The sequence below is a fragment of the Ctenocephalides felis genome, unplaced genomic scaffold (genome assembly GCF_003426905.1).
Source record: "Ctenocephalides felis isolate EL2017-DRISC unplaced genomic scaffold, ASM342690v1 CF-g0.4_SCAFFOLD_01492, whole genome shotgun sequence".
Classification (NCBI taxonomy): domain Eukaryota; kingdom Metazoa; phylum Arthropoda; class Insecta; order Siphonaptera; family Pulicidae; genus Ctenocephalides; species Ctenocephalides felis.
In genome coordinates, this window is record NW_020537646.1 from 57949606 (window position 1) to 57959372 (window position 9767).

Sequence of the window (9767 nt, forward strand, 5' to 3'; positions counted from 1 at the left end):
TTCATATAGAAAATCCAACTAAGCAAACCCGGACCCCATCAGAAAACTCACTTTTGAACGATTCTTCATCTTGTTTAGATAATGTTCATCCTGTGTCGATTTCACACAACCAACCACCATCAACCTCCAAACAAGGATCAAAAGTCATGAGCTCTGAAGAATGGATCGAGGTTAAGTACAAAAAACTTAAAGCAAATAAACCTTTGGAGTATTGGTTAAACCCTACATTAACCAGCAATTCCTTTGAAATTTTGAATGAAGTTCAAGAGCCAACAGAGAAAGAAGTAGTCTTAAAACCACCGCCAATTTTTGTCCATGATGTTAAAGACATCAGACCTTTGTCAACTTTACTAGAAACACACGCCAAAGGTAACTATACCAACAAAATTGTTGGTACAGATCAAGTCAGAATACAGTTGAGTTCTGCACAGCTATATAACAAAATTTTGAACCTCTTAAAAATTAGAAACACACAGATGCACTCTTTTCAAAGCAAAACCAACCGAACATTTAAAGTAGTCATTAGAAATATTCACTTCAGCACCGATATAAAAGACATCAAAAATGAAATTGAATCTCATGGACACAAAGTTGTGTATATAGCCAACATCAAGCACAGATTTACTCGTGCTCCACTGCATATGTTTATGGTAGAATTGGAACAAAACGTTAACAACAAAGACATCTTCAACATAGAATTTTTGAATAGAATTAGAGTTAAAATTGAGCCCAAAAATCCAACAAGAGAAATTGTACAGTGTACAAAATGTCAACGTTATGGTCACACTAAATCGTATTGTTTCAGAGACGCAAGATGTGTAAAATGTGCTGGCGATCATCTCAGTAAAAAATGCGAATGGACAGATCACATCAACAAAAACGTCAAATGCGTACTTTGAAATGAAAACCACCCAGCCAACTACAAAGGTTGTAAGGAATACAAACAATTATTTTCTCAAAGATTTCCCCCAATTCGCACCAGGTATTATCCAACAGAAAATACTATAAACAGACCGTCATATGTTCAATCTAATAAATCGCACGCGCAAGCCACAAACCCAATAGACCAAATTATCACAGATCCAAATGTCTGCAACCAGCAACAAGCTAATTCCGACATTGCTGAGCTAAAATCTATGATGAAAGATTTAGTAGGCCAAATTAGTATCATACTTTACTAACAACCGTCGTTTCAAAATTAAAATGAATAGTAACTCATTAATTACCAAAACAAATCTGTCAATGAGCATTTTATACAAGCTACATCACTAACAATTCAACAACAAACTGAAAAATTAACAATATCTGCAATTTACTGTCCACCAAAACACAAGATCACCTGTGAAAAATTTTTCGGAACACTTCAGAGAAAATTCATCGCGGGAGGAGACTTTAATGCGAAACATACCTTTTGGGGATCTCGATTGGCAAATCCAAGGGGAACAAACTTTATAAAACCGTCCAGAAACACGGGCTAACGACCCTATCCACTGGCGAGCCCACATACTGGCCGAGTGATCTGCGCAAATTACCTGATCTATTGGATTCCTGCGTCTTGAAGGTATAGCAAATGAACACATTCAGGCTAAATCTTGTCTTGATCTAAGTTCTGACCACAAACCGATAATAGTCACATACAGTACAAAAATTTTAGAAGACAAAAAAAATGATTTTTTAACTAACATGTATACAAACTGGGAATTATTCCGAAACATTGTAGAGCAAAATCTTAATTGTAATATACCATTGAAAAACAAACATGACCTGAACAGCATTTGATAAATTTAGTGCAATTGTAATAGACGCAGCTAGAAAAAGTACCCCCCCACAAATTAAAAAGAAAATCCACACTTGCTCCATAGACACCAAAGCTCTTATTGCAGAGAAAAGGAGGCTAAGAAAAAGATGGCAGCTAACCAGATCTCCACAAGACAAAACGCAATTGAACAGAATGTCTAAATTGATTAAACAACAGATAACACGTTCAAAAACGACCAATTTCAAGACTTTTTATCCCATTTAACAATATCAGATCATTCGATTTGGAAAGCTACAAAAAACTTAAAACGTCCTGCCATTACTATACCTCCAATTAGAAAACCGGATAACACTTGGGCACGCAGTGATTTAGAAAAAGCAGAATATTTCTCGACTTACTTCAAGGAAGCTTTTACGCCAAATTCTTCAAAATCCTCGGAACAAGAAGAAAAATTTATTTTTGATTTATTGAAAGAAGTTCAGTCAAATTTTTCATCAAACATCATTATCAAAGTTCAAATCTGCAAAAGCACCTGGCGTAGACAACATTAATATTAATATACTTAAAGAGCTTCCCTACAAAGCCTACCGTTTCATAACAATCCTGTTTAACGGTATAATAAGACTTAAATCATATTCCGATCAATGGAAAATTGATAAAATTATAATTATTCCGAAGCCTGGTAAAAATCTGAATGAAGTCCAAAGTTATAGACCAATCAGTTTACTTCCAACGTTATCCAAAATATTTGAAAATGTCTTAATTAGTAAAATAAAACCATTTATTTATGATAGCAACGTTATCCCTGAGCATCAATTTCGATTTTTAGAAAAACATGGCACAGCAGAGCAAATTCATAGAATTGTCGACAATATAAACAAGGCTTACCAAAACAAGAACTACTGTTCAGCTGTTTTCCTCGATATTAGTCAGGCATTTGATAAAGTGTGACACCCCGACCTACTTTACAAAATAAAAAATGCATTGCCGATTGATGTATACCTAATAATAAAGTCCTACCTGGAAGGTAGAATATTCTTTGTTAGTGTAAGGGGTGAAACATCCTCATTACATCCTGTCAGGTCGGGAGTGCCTCAAGGTAGTGTCATTGGGCCACTATTATACCTCATATACACTGCGGACCTACCACAGAAAGAAGACATTTTGACAGCAACATATGCAGACGACGCAGGCATAATGGCAACACATGAAGATCCCATAATCACATCAAAAATGCTGCAGGATCATCTTGACGTGATACAAAAATGGTTAAGCTTGTGGAGAATAGAAGTTAACAGCAGCAAGTCAAAACACACCACTTTCACTCTTTGCAAAGGGACTTGTCCTGCAGTAAGACTTAATGACGAAATTATAGATCAAACAGATACAGTCAAATATCTAGGTTTACACCTGGATAAGAGACTAACCTGGAAAGAACACATTAAGAAAAAGAAAAAGCAGCTTGAAGAAACCAGAAGAAGATATCATTGGCTCCTTGGACGAAAATCAAAACTTGACACTCATAATAAAATTTACCTCTATAAAGCCATCATTAAACCAATTTGGACATACGGCATACAGCTACGGGGATCAACTTCCAACTCAAACGCTTTAATAATTCAAAGATTTCAAAACAAGTTATTAAAAGAAATTTTGAAAGCACCAAAGTATGTTCCAAATTGGTTAATACACAAAGACACAGGCACTAGCACAGTTAAGGATGAAATAATCGCTTACTCACACAAATATAGAAATCGCCTAGCTGATCACTCGAACTTGCTCGCGAGAAAACTTCAGAACAACTCTACCAGGGCCCGATTAAAAAGAAAATTTCTTCTGCATTAATCAACAATAGATAAGACCTTCGACAAATCACTGGCAATGGTCAGATGATTTGTATTTTGCCAACGCCTTCAGTTTCATGTCAAATATTTTACTTGTCCGTTTCAGGACAGTTGTAAAAATTATTAAAATAATAAAAAAAAAAGTTTTTGGCGGCGGGAGGTTTAGCCCAAGGGGAGTTATCTTCGAACAAATGCGCGTTGCACTGTTTTGGTCTTGAGTAGTGTCAATTTTCAAAAACAGATGGCTCATGTGCACTCATTTCAACTACAAATTGTTCGTGGTTCGTGCAAGTAGCTGTCAAGTATTTGATTGCTGTACGAATAACCTAAGCATAACCTAAGTTTGTGAACCCGTATTGTTTCTAATAATTTAATTGTGTTTAAGTGAACATTTAAGTGAAATTTAATATGACAAAGTGTTTTTATAGTACCCAAAAAAATGTCAAGTGCGGGTTAAAATATTCAGCTTTTCCAATACCAGTTCCCGCAAAGGTATTTTTTATATAATAATTGCAGTAATTATTGTATATAATCAAGATATTTCAACAAGTTATTATATTGAATAGGTGGCTTGGGGGTACCTGCAAATTGCTGCAAAATGCACGAACAAGGCGCAGGAGTACTTTTGTCACCCAAAGAATGTATGACGCGTTCAAAACTTTATAATTTATAAACAAAGCAATAATTTAAGGAACAAATTGTAACAGAGTATTAAATGATCTAAGAAGTGTTAAAATTTAAAAGGAAGAAAATTCACAGCCGAGGACATATTTCTTGCTTTAAATCTGTACAAATAGTCTCCAAAGGCCTACTATTTTTGGTGACAAATATTTATTCTGCCATGTCCTCAAACATTGAGAAAGTTGCATTCAGAGATACAATAGTATAGCAGTGATAATGAGTGTCTATTTAAAACATTAGGTTGAGCTATTTCTCCTAAAAAGTATTAGTACCAGATACTGGTGTTTTGATGTTTGATGAAATATCATCATCTTCAGAATTGTTATATGATTGGATTGAATCTCATATTGTTGATGTTGCAAAACAGTTATTTAGTATTGGTTTAAATGTTCATGAACGTAAGTTCATTGCTATATTTACTAAGATTATCTATTACATTAGTAAATGTAAACACTTATAAAGCGAGTCTATACCATACATAATATTTTAATGTATTTTGATTGAAGATTAGTATTATAATATTCTTCAAATAAAACTTGAGCAACATCCTAATATAATGTTTAAATTCAAGATATATCTGTTACCGACCTTGGGAATCAAAAATATTGCTTTTATCTTTCAATTCATAAACAATTATATGTGCATAAAACATTATTCTGTTCATTGTAAACACTTTGTTGATCTTTGATGGCAAATTCAATGATAATGTTTTCATGATGAAACATGGTTAAATGTAATGTTATAAAATACTCATACAGAAACTATTCAAAGGTTTCGTTAAATGCAACTTTTCTATTAATTGATTAGATAGCAAAATAACTATTAAATGCAGAATTAATAAAGAACAATGTCTCGTAAATGAGTTTTAATCCTAGGAATTTGGTTTTCTCTCAATTTTGATATATATATATACATAGCTGGGCATTAACTCGTTAATCCGTTAATCGTTAATTAACGAAGTTAACATTTTGATTAACGGATTAACTTTTAAGTTAACTTTTAAAAATGTTAACGGACACGTTAACTTCCGTTAAAATGCCAGAAGTCCGTTAATCGTTAATCCAATGCCTACTATTTACCGCACGGCACCGCAAGATTTGGACCACTCGGTTTCGGTTGATATGGCTGGAAACGTATGACAGCAGTATAGTGGATGCAGTAAGAAAGTGCATGGAAAAAATGTAGAAGGTGCCTTACGGCAAAAAGCAGCGGAAAATTCGAAAGACAGAGGTAGTTTAAGTGACGGAGGGAGCAATGCGAGTAACAACGATGATGACGAGGAGGAAGACTTTTTCAATTCTGTCACTCAGCCTATAGAAAAACCAAAGACCTCCAACTTTTTGGAGAATAAAGCGCAAAGTCTCGTTAAAATGTGGCTGGACATGAAATCAAAAGACTCGTTCAACGATGCTGCATTCCTCGGGAAACAGATATTCATAAATCTATTTATTAAATACAATACTGCTATACCCTCAAGCGCTGCAGTTGAACGTTTGTTTTCCACGGGTAAAGACATTTTGACACCAAAACGAGCCACGCTTTCAGACAAGAACTTCAACATGTTAATGTTCATGAAGGGGATAAATGCACCTTATGCCCGACGCTTAACCCGTCGCGCTTTTTCCTATTTTTCGCAAAAAAAACTCTTTCCCTTTATTTAGAAAATTAGTTGTTATTGGTATTTAGCCTTGAGGCAAGTTACATGAACTTCCCTATATGTGTAAATAATCGACTTAATCAATAAAATATGAATTAATTTATAAGTGATTAAAAGTATTCCGAGTGGATTTTTTACACATAATTGAAAGCGAACGAATACGTTAACTCGTAGTATTTTCTAAAAGCAAATTTTCACTAATCAATAATTTTTATAATTGAACCAGTTTTCGTAGAATGTTAACGGTTTAGTATGTTTATTAAGACCAAGTAATCTATCGTTATACAAAGTAAATCATCTACTTTTAATTTTAACAAACGTCAACAAAACTACTCATTTTCTCAAACTTTGATGAATTTTTAAAATCAAACTACTTGTCGTAAGGCCGTAATATTTCGGTAAGTTTTATAAGACCATGATATACATCGCCAAAGAAAGTTTCATAACAATCGGCTTAAATTTTGTTATCAACAGTTAATTACAAGGAAACGGCTCGGTAGATTTTCATCTAAAACTAATCAGTATTATTCCCAACTAATATCTTTCGTACAGTTTTATATTTTTTAAAATTGATTCGGTAGAATGTGCTTAAATGTAGACGAAAAGTTTAATAATCTTTTTCAAATTACAAAGAAACGGCTCGGCAGATCGTCTCACAAAACTGACAAACTATTGTGCTCATTGAGATACATCGAATGGCTTTTAAATTTCTGAAATCGGTTCAGGCATTTTTGAGCAAACGTCGATGAAAAGTCTAATTTTAACAAATGCCAAAAAAACGATACCAATTTTTGCAAACTTTGACGAATTTTTAAAGCTAAACGAGTTGTCGCAGGGTGGTAATATTTTAGTATGATCTAGAAGACTATGATATCTACCGTCAAAAAATCATAAAAATCGTTGGATTTTTTTTAAAAAAAACTTCATTACAAGAAAATGGCTTGGCCGATCTTTATTTCAGAATCGATTCAGAATTGCGGGCTAAAACGTGGACGAAAAATTTTTCACTTTTCTGCTATTTTCAAAAAAACGGCTCGGCAGATCGTCGCACAAAACCGACAAACGATAATCCTCATCGAGATACATCGATTGGCTTTTAAATTTTTGAAATTGGTCGAATCGTTTTTGAGAGAACGTCGATTTACGGCAAAAAATCTGTTCACATACACGCACACACACACACACACATATACTTTTTCCAAACTTGGACTCATTCGATTCAGAATGGCTTGAAACGTCGAGAAAACATAAATTTAGCGAATCGGATTTTTTGATGAAAACATAAACTTCTCCTTCGGGAAGTTAAAAATTCTTGTAAAAACAATATGCAATCATAAAAACGGAAAGTTGACCAATAGCTTTATTATCACGGTGTGTGCATAAAGCGCGTCGCGAAATTATTTACCCTTCCCATCACCCTTGTCAGCAAAAGTAAGCAAAGCTCTTACCCCCTACTCCCATGCTTACGTAAACATTTTGCAATTAATGTAAAAAAATAAAAATACTACTTATGACGTAATCATCATCCAGACTCCCCTGCCCCCCATGTCAACCCAAAATAAGCAAATCAACAACCCTCCTTGCCACCCTATAGTGCTTACGTAATACTTGAACGGCCCTATATTAACGGATTAACGATTAACGTTAACTTGCGTTAATTCTTCCAAAATGTAACGCTTTAACGTTTAACGAAGCTAACTTTTTTTGTAGCGGATTAACGATTAACGAAGTTAACTATTTGATTAACGGTGCCCAGCTATGTATATATATATATATTTTATGTTTTTGTGACTTTTTTGTTTGTGAAGTATTTGTACTTTTTAACAAATTTTCTGTAGTCATTAAGTAATTAATGAGTCAGTTATTTCTGCTTAGTTTAGTTAAATACTTATGTGGTTTTCTCCACTTAGATCTTTACTTTTTGAGATATAATTTATTCATAATTATAATACTTATAATTATGTATAATAATTATTATATTTTTAAACATTCCATAACTGTAATTATAATTGTTAATATAAACATAATTTTAATTGTTTACTTATTGTTTACTTATCTATGTGTTTATCTATGAACAAAACAGTGCAACCATAGATAAACAAGTATAAATAGATAGCTATGTCGGGCGATTTGACGTTTCATCGATTGAAGTGCGGAGCTAAGATTATTGATGGCAGCACATGTTTATTTTGTAAATTAACCCCTGGTATTACTTCTACATTTGTACATATAATCATTACAGCCAAAAAATCTAAAAAATTTTTAATATTTGAAATAAGAACAAAACATACGAAATACAAAAATATATTTTCAAATATATCACAGACATATTTTGGAAGAAATATAAACTAAACAGAAATAACTGACTACTATTAATTAAAGTATATTACAAACATATTTTTAAAGTACTACAAACTAAAGAAAAGTAACTTATTAATATTAATTAACGATATTAATATTAATTACTTAATGACTAATAATAATATATTAAAAACTTAAAAACTAAGAAGTGAAAAGCGCAGGAGTATTGACGATGGAATTACAAATTTAGAAGGAATGGCAAGTAATGCAAAAATTTTAAAGAATAAGAAGAACAGCAAATTTCTAAAAAAGAACGAATACTTCCCAAACAAAATAAACCTCGAAACTAAATAGAGATAAAACTAAATTCCTAGGATTAAAATTCATTTACGAGATGTTCTTCTTTATTATCTCTCCATTTAATAGTTACTTTGCTATCTAATCAATCATTAATAAAGTTACATTTGACGAAATCTTTAAATAGTTTCTGTGTATGAGTGATTTTTAAAAATCACATTTACTCATTTTATGATCATGATGAATCCATTAACATTAAAACTTCCATAAAAGATAAAAAAAACTATAAAGCCAGGTGTTTTCAATAAACAGAATAAAAATGTATGCATTTGATACCTTTGCAGACTTTTTGTACAGTTTCAAAGCAAGAATTATGTCCTTACTTATTTTCTTTGCAAATGGTATTTAGAATTAAAATTACTTGGCCCTTTCTCTGGATTTGCACACTGTCGTGTTTTTTTATTAGATTGTCTTGTTTACCCTCTATCAGAATTATCGCCTGATTCTACATCAGAATGCTCTCCTAGTCGTGACTGTGTGAGAGGAAAACTCTTTCATGATTCCCGTAAAGGAGATTTGTCTAATCCACACACTTCAATACAGCTCAAAGAAGCCTAAATAAGAAGCATATTATTATATAAATTATTACAAGAAAGACAAATACTTGATTTAAAGATACAACTACATTATTCAAAATAAAATATATAAGCAACTTGTATTTAGTTACCTGAAGTAAGATTACTCTCCTTCGACAATCTGCCACTGCCTCTACATCATTTTTATGAATTGACATTGATATACCAGTTCTAAATAATTATTATTAAAATACATTCATATAGTACAAATCCGGCATATTTAGGCTCCGGAGAACATGAACTTTAGGATGCTTTCTTGAATTGATTGAAAAGTGTTTGACTTCTGACATTTTCATCGTGTATTATTATTATACATTTTCATTATATAAATAAATATAACTCATCATACATACCTGGCCATCACTTAAGACGTGCAATTCAATATTCATTAGTTGAAACAACTTGGCACGTGACCATACTAAATTTATTATTAAATATTCACTAGAACAGAAATATTTAGCAACAACATATAGGTTATTGGCACATTCGTACGACGGCTGTCAAATGCGCGAACGTGCGTTGTTGTAATTGAGCGAATGTAAGCCATCTATAATCTAAGCTTGGCAATACCCAATGTCAAAACACGGTAAAGC